Here is a 10,696-nt window from a genome sequence, read left to right on the forward strand (position 1 = left end):
GGAATCAAACTCTGGGTGGGGACCCGCCGGATTATCGAAGACCTCTGCAGAGTGGTGCTGATTAGATATCGGCGTCTTGGAGCTTTTTTCGACTATGGCCATCAACAGCCTGTCTTTCACAACGCCACAAAAATTTCGTTGCGATTGCATATTTTTCAAGGAGCTCTCGTATTCCTCAATCACCTGATTGTAATATTCAGCCCTTCTCAACTCATACGAGATGCCTGGGGCCAAATTTCTGGACATTTTGTCCTGCATGTTGACCACTCTTTGGTAGCGGCTTTTCCTGATTTAGTTCAGAGACTTTTCAGGTTCCTTTTTTAGTTTGGAATCAATAGGTTCGGTTTGCTGTGCTGCTTGTGCTTTTGGTGTACTCTGGTTGGTACTACCGGAAACACTTTTAATTCTCTTCTGGCTGGAGGGAAGCAGAGTGTCCCCATTTGACTCTGTAACGACTAGGCCCGGGTTCCTATAAGGAAGACTTCCTTAGTGCCAGTGTTCGTTGTAGCGTCCTCCACAAGCTTTTCCCTTAATTCATTACGATCAGGTAGCCCCCTATGGGAATTTCCATGTCGTCACAGCAAAACGACCAGCACTGAAAGCGTTATTTGTCATAAGATTTAATAATTAGTCTGGTGTGATTGATTAGCTTTTCATTAGAGTAAACTTTAATCTGGTCTATATAATCGCCAAAACCCACAACCCTTCACTAGCTCATGTGACTAGTTGCCCTTTCATTAAATTTTATTATTTACACTAGCAAGTACGTGTACATACAACCAAAATGAAAGACTCCTTTCTTCTGCATATTTGCTATCAAACAAAGCATAGCAACTCACATTCGAACGCATCTCATAGCCCTATTGTGCAAATCTCAAATATTTGAAAATTTCTTCATTAAATTTTCAAACAACATTTAGAACAATTGTGCTACTCGTTAACGAGTTTCTCGCACCCCAGCCAATGGCAACATGCAGATCGCTCTAATTGTAGCAAACATTGGCATGCGAGAGAACAGGTGAGTTGGCGACATGCGCTCCCCGCCGCATGCGACCTTATCTAAAAATTTGCACTCAAACATCGCGGAAAATTTAGCAATAGACTCTACCTTCCGCGTGTCCACCGTATCGTCAAGTCTATTGAAACTGCAATTAGTTAGAAAAGCAGTGACTGCGTTGACAGGCGAGCAAAGAACAATTTCATGTTAACACACTCATAAATAATGGACTCCCAGCGGGACAAATATTTTAAGAGCATAGCGTGACAGGCATGAAGGCGAGTACATACCCGTATGCGGCAGAGACTGCCTAGATGAGGTACAGAAACAACTGGGTGTGTGTGTGTGTGTGTGCAATTGATGTTGCCTACCGTACTATGCGCCAGTCGGTTTGATGTCCTTGAGTGGGCAAATTAAGCGCTTAGCTGAAAATGAAGGCGAACAAAGAAGGACGCACACATTCACACCTACATATAACCGCATATTTGCACAAAGATAATGGAGATTCACCGGCACATGCATAAGTGGGCAGCAGGACTTTAGTGTAGTTTTTGTTTTGTGTGTAGGTATGAGTGTTTACATAAAAATATATTTGAGGCTATATTTTTATAGGCGACAAATTTATCAGTGCCAGGAGTAAAACGCGCTAGATGTTGGAACGATTTGTCTTCTTTTAAGATGACAACACCACCACCACCACCACCACCAGTAATAACAACGGTGAAACAAACAACAGCTTTGAAGTGCACAAGTGGTGCGATCAACAACAATACTAACAACCATAACGATAAAGTTCAGGAAGCATAAATTAACCGGCCGAAATGACTACGCACATGGGATGGGATGGGGTACGCTTCCTACTGCACTCCAGCCAGCCAGCAATTCGTTTTCCGAGACAGGTTGAAGTGATGAAAATACCGTGTCAAATATCCTCCGGCTATGCGTGTAGTTATGTCATTTGCACACTTCGCAGCGGTGCAAAAACTATTATGTTATTCTTGATAATGTTTTCATGCTGATGCTGCTTCCACTAAGTAAATATGTAGACGTAGATACCTACATACATACATACGTGCTGCTTCACTGGGACAGCATTTGGAAAACAGCAGCAGCAAATTTAAGAGAGCGCATCAGTTGGAATTTTATGCGACACCAACACACTTTATGTCAAGCTTAGTCCATCACCGCGCTTGCCACAACTTAAGGTCTTAACAGCTCTTGGCGCGAATCACACATTTTTATATGCTCAAAAATATATATGTATGTATGTATGTATGTATGTATGTGTGACTATTTGCGTAATGGTATTCGCATTTGTATCGCTTAGTGTCAGCAGCGCGATGACTGTTGACTCACAGATATGCTAAGCAACAAAAGATGAGGGATTTGCATAAATATTTTTTTTAAGAGAAAAATTACGTAAAAACTGTTGATATTAAACTGTACGCGGGTTTCATATATGTATGCAATCTACTAAGTATGTATATAAATATAAGAATACAATGCATATACACAAAGAACATGTGGTGGCGGCGGTGGTGGCGAGTTGTGTCCGGCATTTGCATAGCAATGGAAAATGACACGTTTTATCTAGCTGTCGCTCCAATTTTCTTTAGCATAAAATTTGCATTTGTTGGTTTTCTATTTGTTGTACGTACATAGACTTTTTAGAATATGAAGTAGTCAGCGTAAAAAAGTCATCCAAGCAAGCAGTGGAAGAATGTTAAAAAAAAAATTATACATAAATGCGTAATTTTATTTTTTTTTATATTGAAAAATAATGGCTGGCGCTATAGCCATATGGCTAGAAATTCTTTTCACGCTCTTAGCAACAATTTATTTGAAATCCAATATATACGTATATAGTAAAATCAGGCTCATTTGAAAGAGCAATTCTTCCGCTATACGAGATGTATTTTTATTTATTATACATAACACTCTCTTACGAGATATAAATATTTATATGGAAGAACCTGAGAAAATGCATGAACTTTGGATATATTTGGCCAATTGAAAGCATATTTATATGAACTTTTTAATGACAACCTACGTATGTAAATCATGATTCTATTTAAGATGCAAACGCAAATTTAATGCTTGTTGAAATCGCCGCCTCTGGATTTAGCGATCCAAGAGGAGGTAATGAAAACATTGTGCCAACTGCACTCTTTTGGTCTGTGACACGACGATCGGAGTTCTGGGCACAGAGCGTTGTTCAGAAGGTTGACAGAGAAATATTAATTTTTTTTTTTGCACCTAATGAAAAATTTATACCTGAAGGAAACAATCCTTACACTCTCTTGGGAAGCTCAGTGAAAACTTTCTATACCGACGGCTCAAAGACTAAAAATGGTACTGGAGCTGGATGGCATCTTAACGTTAACTTCAGTTGCTTTACCGCTCTGGATGCAATGGCAACTGTCTTTCGATGGGAAGTCCTTGCAATACTGAAAGTGGCAGACTGGATAATTGGCGAAAGATGGCGCGGACATAAAATAAGGATCTACAGTAACAACCAAGCTACTCTAAGGGAATTGGAAACCGCTCGCTCCTTTTCAAGGATAGTCCAGGAATGTAAGTTGGGGCTGAACTCCGTTACAAGGTGAAATGAGCTTGAACTTATGTGGGTGCCAGAATACCACGGTGCCCAAAAAAACGAACTGACTGATGAATTGGCGAACTGCTAAAATTCATATAGGAGTCTGGTAAGTTTGCAGAGGAGCAATAAATTCCCACCACCACCAATATATCCCTTTCCTGTATCTTAGCCTTAAGTGCAATGGGCAGTAAGTACTGCCTGAGTTGCTGAAAATTTTGCTTTTGGGTTTTCAGACCACCTAAAATTACATTCCGTTCTTTTAGACATATCGTTCAGATTTAGATCATGTTTAGGCCAAAAATCATTAAATTTGAAAAACCGCTTAATAACTCAGTGAGAAGATAGACCAGTACGCTTGCTTGTATGTACACTCTGCAATTACGCAGAGAGGTTTGGGACCCCAACCCGAGACTTTACTTTGTTTTTTCACTGGTTTTGACGTGGCCGATCCCAAGGCCAGCGCACAACCCATCGCTGGGACAGGGCCCTTGAACCGAATAAGTTATATGAAGCTAATATTTTCCAAAAGAAATGTTGCCTGTTAGGTACGGGTATCGTAAAAACTCAGTATTTGAGTACGCCAATATCGCTGTCTGTTTTTTGAAAAAGACGGATCATTGAAATAGCAACTTTGATTTTTCTTTATGCCTGAAAAATAATAAGCAAAAATTATTGATTTGCTTCTGCCTTAAATTTAAAAAATAACAAGAAGTTTTTAAGCAAAAGCCAAAATCGACCTCAATACTCATATAAAAATGTAATAGTATCGTGAATTTGTTCATGATTCAATTAACGAATCTGAACCACGCCAACTTTATTTAAAAAAAAAAATATAGAAATCAGTTAGCGTGGTCCAAAGTTATGCGGTAACATACGTACATAAAAAAAAATATATTCCGACGAATTGATAGCTTCCTTTTTTTTAAAATCGGTTAAAAAGCCGAAATAATCCGAATATTTTGCTCAAAACAGTAAGAGTCAAAAGTTAAGTTGCCTTTTATTATAATAAAATAAAAAACTGCTATGCTCTCTGCTTTAAATTTAATCTACTCATTCAAAGTTGCACACACACAATAAAATGAGTTTCAGAATGGTGTGCAACAAATACATACATAGATATTTTACAAAAATATTCAAAATTATTAAAAGGATAGTTATGTGCAATGTCAAATTTTATTTAACAAAAGTGTCTGCGCACACGTGTTCCCAATTTATTGAATCCCAATTCGTATGCCCTGGGTCACATGTTTAAGCGATAATTTAATGTAATCTAAAACATTTAAAAGGTTCTGACAGCAATCAAAATTTCAAAATTGTACTATTATCGACGCTAATATTTGCACCCAAAGCAATTGCATGTACATACATTATATATGTGTGTACAAATACAAACACGTTGTTCCTTTTTGGCATAGTAAAGTAAGCGCAGGGTACGCCGGCGGGAGTTTAAAATGATTGATTTGTAATCAATAAATAAATAACACAGTGAATTCATATATATTTAATGAAATTTAGAGGAATTCAAAATACAATGTAGTTGCGGACGGCAATATAAACTTTAGTTCGAGTAGCATTTTTTGTGGTAAAAATTGCAGCTGCGACGACGGTGGGAAAGTAATTAATTTACGAAATTTTACAATAACAACTGTGACAATACAATTCACATTAATTCATAATAGTATTACAATAATATTGCCAGACGCATGCAGATTGAAAACGACAAAAAAAAAATAAAATTAAAAATACATACCACACTTAAATATTCAAAAATTCGATTAGATAGGGGCTCATGTCCTCGACACACATACTTACATATTTATTTAAAATAACAACAGCAAAATCAAAAGAGATGACGACACGCTTCACCCGGGGGAAAATACTCGGTGAAGGACAGCTACAAATTATATTTATTATATTTAAAAGCAGTTCATATAAAATTTAAACTATAATAAAAAGCAGAGAAGTTAATTTGCATAAAATCAAATAAGTTTTAAAGTTAAAGTACTGGACAATGCAAACAACAATGCGTGAAAAAGCGTTGAAACGTCGATGACAATACGCGCGTGCAGGTTGATGTGGGTAAATTGAGGTAGCGCTACTGCGTGCCTGTATTTCTACCACATATGCATACCTACACTTACTTAAAAGAAACCCACTGATTTTTTCAACATACGAGTCTTTCCGACAATACGCGTCTTTCACGAAACATTTTCATTTTTTACTTCTTGAAGTTTTTCATTTTCGAAATGAAATGAAAGTCGACCTTTTGACTCCCTCATCGAACTATGCAGTGACACAAGCAAAGTATGTACATATGTCAGCAATTTTAAGTGCTGATGCTTCGAAATAAATTTAAGTGACTTAGGTACTCCCCAGACAATGTTGCACACGTGCTAACCAAACTTGAAGAATGACCTGACTTAAGATTTCTGCAAAGTTTAAATTCTTGTGGTACTACAAGTAATTTAACTCCCAAGTATGTGGCGTGTGTATGTGTTGAAACAAATTATGACGGACATACATACATACATTCTTAAGTGTTTACAAGTGCGGCAAGCATACACGATGGACATTGCATCGTACATTTTGTTGCTTTCGGCAATGCTTTTGTGTCGTTGCATACAAAGCAAACTTGGCATACAAAGATAAAACTAAGTTAGCCACAGTCTTAATACCATTGTGGCTAGAGTGGTTAGGTGGGGCATGGTGGGGTGCATGCATTCGCGGTAAGCCCTTCACGCGATACAAATGTATGTACGTATATAAATTTGCATGCATGTCTATACATATGTAAAATTGGCATGCCCGTGAGCAAATACATAATCGTAAACGTAAATGATTTGCAATTTATCGATATTATTTTGGCAATTTCGGTTGAATGTGGTTAACTGGTTACACATCGGCATGGATGTACAGTGGGACATTTTATATGTTCTAGTAATGAAAAAATATAAATAAAAGTAATGTGTATTTAATGGTAATAGGTTCTAAAGAGTTTTCCAATTACACTGTACGGACACTAAAATAACATTAAAAAAACGCAGAAACACCTAGACTTATGGCGTTTTTTTTCTACTGAGAAATGTTGCCTCTACCCACAAATACTAAGGAGGGGGCAAGGAAAAGGCAAAATATTTTGTAGAAAAGAAAACGCCCTTAATTTTGTCAGCTAAATTTTCTAAGGATTTTTCATTTTAAGTTTGCATTGTGAATGAAAATACATAAATTCAATCTTTAACATGGAAAAGGCTACTCATACGCCACGTAGAGTATGTAAGAGTACGATGTGGCGTATGAGTAGCATTATTTCCTGCTGCTATTTCATACAAAAAATTTTGGACATTTTCATTTAAACATTTATAAAATATCTTAAGGAAATTACTTAAACTGTAAAAACGCTATATTGATCCATAATCTGGGACCCAATAATTAGTTTACGTGTTTCCGCGTTTTATCGTGTAATTTTTTCACTCCAGGCAATTGATTTTATTTTAATTTAAATTGTTCCCACTGACAACTACCTATAAGTCCCATATCTCTCAGCTTTTTGTAGGAAAAAATATGCAGTACTGAATGTCTTTACTAGATTAAGGTACTCACAAATACACATTTTTTCCTAGGAAAAGCTTGGTTGAGTTTTTCACCAGATGTTTAATAAAACGTGGGATCTTTAACGAAGAGTATCTGTTATATGAGTTTGTTTATCTATGCTCAGATGTATGACATTACTTAAGGCTCCAAAAAAACCAAAGCCCTGAACTTCTGGCATCTGTATCGAAGTTAATTAGTGCCTGCTTCGTGTTTCTTTTGGGAAGTATGCATGTGTACCTATTTAAAAAATAAGATTCGCCAAAGTTATTGGCTAGACCTTTAACTAAAGTAAATTTCCTTCTCCAAGTCTCACGAAGGTACCTAGAAGTTTAGCCGTTTTGCTGGAAAAGGCTCACAACCCTGTATGTGGGTATGCCCTCCCCATACACAATTATAGTTCTCATAACTTCGGCAAGCGTATTGTCCATTAGAACTGGGGGACTATTTCTTTTAGAAAAAACTTTGAGTCATCGAGAGGTTGTAGATCGACTATCTCAGGATGCCTAAGATCTTTGAAGGTCTAGGTGGGTAAATTATTTCAGCAGCGCGGTGTGCATAACTCCCTAATAGAACAGAGCTTTCGACAGCACGTCTATCTCTTCTGCCGGGTCTTGAGCGCAATTCAACGAAATGTTGATTTGTCAAGCTTTGCTGCAGAAACAGTGGCTTCGGAATGAGAAAAATGTACATTCAAGTTTCTTGGAAACACTAAAGCTAGGTCATAAAAATACAGTTAAAACTCTTACGGAGTTCCAGGCAAAAATGCGCAAGTGTATTTAGAAAGTATGTTTATAAGAAATCTTTCTAATGGTCCTTTGGAGGATGGTAGTAAAATTTACTGATTTAAGTCGTATAGTGTAAGTAAGAGAAGGGAAGGCCACGATGATAAATTGACATTTAGCTAAGTGCTGTGGGAAACCACGTATACCTAGTTAATGACGGAGGTACGTTAATCTAATGGGCATCATTTAGGGAGTAGCTGTACGGAATGTTTAATAACGGAGAAACTGAACTGAAAATTGTCCTCAAGCTCAACTAAAACTGCTAATAGAAAAACGTTGTTGGGCTAAAAAATTAAAAATAAAATTCTAACGTTTAGTTAGTCTAAGCCTTTAGTCTAGTTCTTCAATAATTTAATGCTTTTATAAGATTATAATATATATGGTGTATTTCTTTAAAATATTTTATCTCGTATTTTTTTAACGCAAAATAAAAATGCATTTTTGAAATTTTTTCCATATATAAGAAGTTTTAGCACACTGTCAGTAGATTTTGATAGCATTAGTGGTCGCTTCGGTTTCCTTGCATCGATAACCTCAAATAGCATTTACTCGAAGGCGTTTGAATGCAAATCGTGTGTTGTGTTCATATGAGTGCAGGTGCGTGTGTGTGTGTGTGTGTGCGAATATCTGCGCTTTGCTAACCTCAGCTCAACACAATAACGGAAACAATAGAATTTTATTACTTCCCAAATCGGTAAACTGAAAGGCGGATACATTCAATTAGAGGTGACTTAATATTTATTGCTTAACATATTTAGTGCTTCGGTGGCTGCGCATTTGAATGTGCGGGCGAGCACGTTTGTAGTATGCAACGCTTGGTGTAATTAAATATAGATAGTAAGTTAATAAAAGTTATATTTGCTTATTAATTCCAGTGAAGAATGACAAGAAAATGTAAGATGACAGGTTTCACATACGCCCTGTTTTACTCTCGCAGTTACACTTCTTTGCTCTGAGTGCTGTTATGAGTTACTACCACTTTACATCCTGCTGGGATTTTTCTTGAAACTTCTTAGCTATTGTTTCATTACAATTGAATTCATGTGCTGGGCTATATTATAAATGCATAGATTTATGTATTGATATGTGTACGCTTGTGTGAATTAACACTTTACACGCTCTTGGCAGAGCCGGATATGGCCATGTACCTACTTTCACATTGCAGTTGACAGCGAGCAATGAAAAGTATGCGATGAAAAGATTTATAGCTACGTTATGTACATATGTATGAATGATTCAAACTATTAAGTTTCAAAATTTTTAATTGTACATATGTTCGACAATCAGAGACCAGCAATTAATATAATTTTCACACTGCTTGACAAATCAATTTGTTGTTACTTTTATATCAAAACCAAAACTACCAACGGTAGATAATACTAATTACAATAAATGTTTGTAATTTCAGTGTTGGCCAGATCGCTGTTTTGTTTCTTTATCAAAATTAAGTAAAATATACGAATCGATCATGGGGAATCGATTTATATTTACACGATCTTCTTCCTACATCGATTATTTTTTATTTCGGTTCGAATAGATTCAAAAATCGATTTATTTTAATTCGATCTGGCATCTCTAGAGTGAGTGCGAATTGACAGCATATTAAATAATGAAAAGTCGCTAACATCGGTTAGTTAGCCGGCTATACAAATCGATGATTAATAGCTACAAGAGCATAAAAAATAAATTTCACTAAACTAAACCACATTTTTGAAGCAGCACACTATGTATACTTTACATGCAACCAAAAAAAAAACAGATATACATATACGATTTTAGTACAAATACACGCCCCAGGGTGCCAAGAAAACATGAAAACCTGTCCCACCAGCAAAAAAAAAATTACAAACCCTTTTCAAAATGAATACATACATACATACAAATAACGAGTACTGGCATGTTCTGTACTTTCCCAGCCAGCGGCACAATGCGCTTTGGTAATTTATTATGCTGATGCGCCATTGCATATTCGGCTCAAAATACCAAAATATATATGTATACAAAAAAAAAAAACAACTGATATAATAATGGACTAAAAAATAGCCATAGAAAATTTCCCATGTACATACATATTTAGAATATTTTGCATCGTTTTTAAACTGTCGTTCTTTGCCATTCATGTAGTGCTTGCTGTTGCTCTTGTTGCTTGCTGCTAGTGGCGCTGACGTACCGCCACTGAAACGCATTGTATTAGCTGCCAGCAACTGGCGTCCTTATGCAGTGCTGCTCGCGGCAGGAATCAGCCAGCAGGATATGCTTTTATAGTAAATTTGCAAAGTACAAGGAAAGCATACGACACACACACATCTTTGATCCTACATATATACATACATACATAGCAGCTTGGACAGTATCTATACATTTTTCATATATTTTATAGCCATTCTCTTGTTAAAAGGCGGATAATTTATGATGTTGTAACATGTTTTAAGGTGTCTAACAACATCATTTTTTCAATGCTTTTATGTGTCTATGTATGTGAAAATGAATGCATACATACACTTATTGAAAACCAATTGTTTCGTGCATGACTCTACCAATTGCTTCTGGGCGTGCATTATGTATTTTAAGTGCTTTGTGTGGTGGAATGACCATCGGAAAATATTTTTGAAAGTGCACAAGTATACATGCATATCTGTATGTATGCACACATTCAAACAGGCATATACATATACTTACATAAATAAATATATATAATGCTGAATGCTGATTGGTTTTAAACCTTTT

The sequence above is a fragment of the Rhagoletis pomonella genome, unplaced genomic scaffold (assembly GCF_013731165.1).
Source record: "Rhagoletis pomonella isolate Grant_MI unplaced genomic scaffold, Rhpom_1.0 Rhpom_scaffold_00004, whole genome shotgun sequence".
Classification (NCBI taxonomy): Eukaryota; Metazoa; Arthropoda; class Insecta; order Diptera; family Tephritidae; genus Rhagoletis; species Rhagoletis pomonella.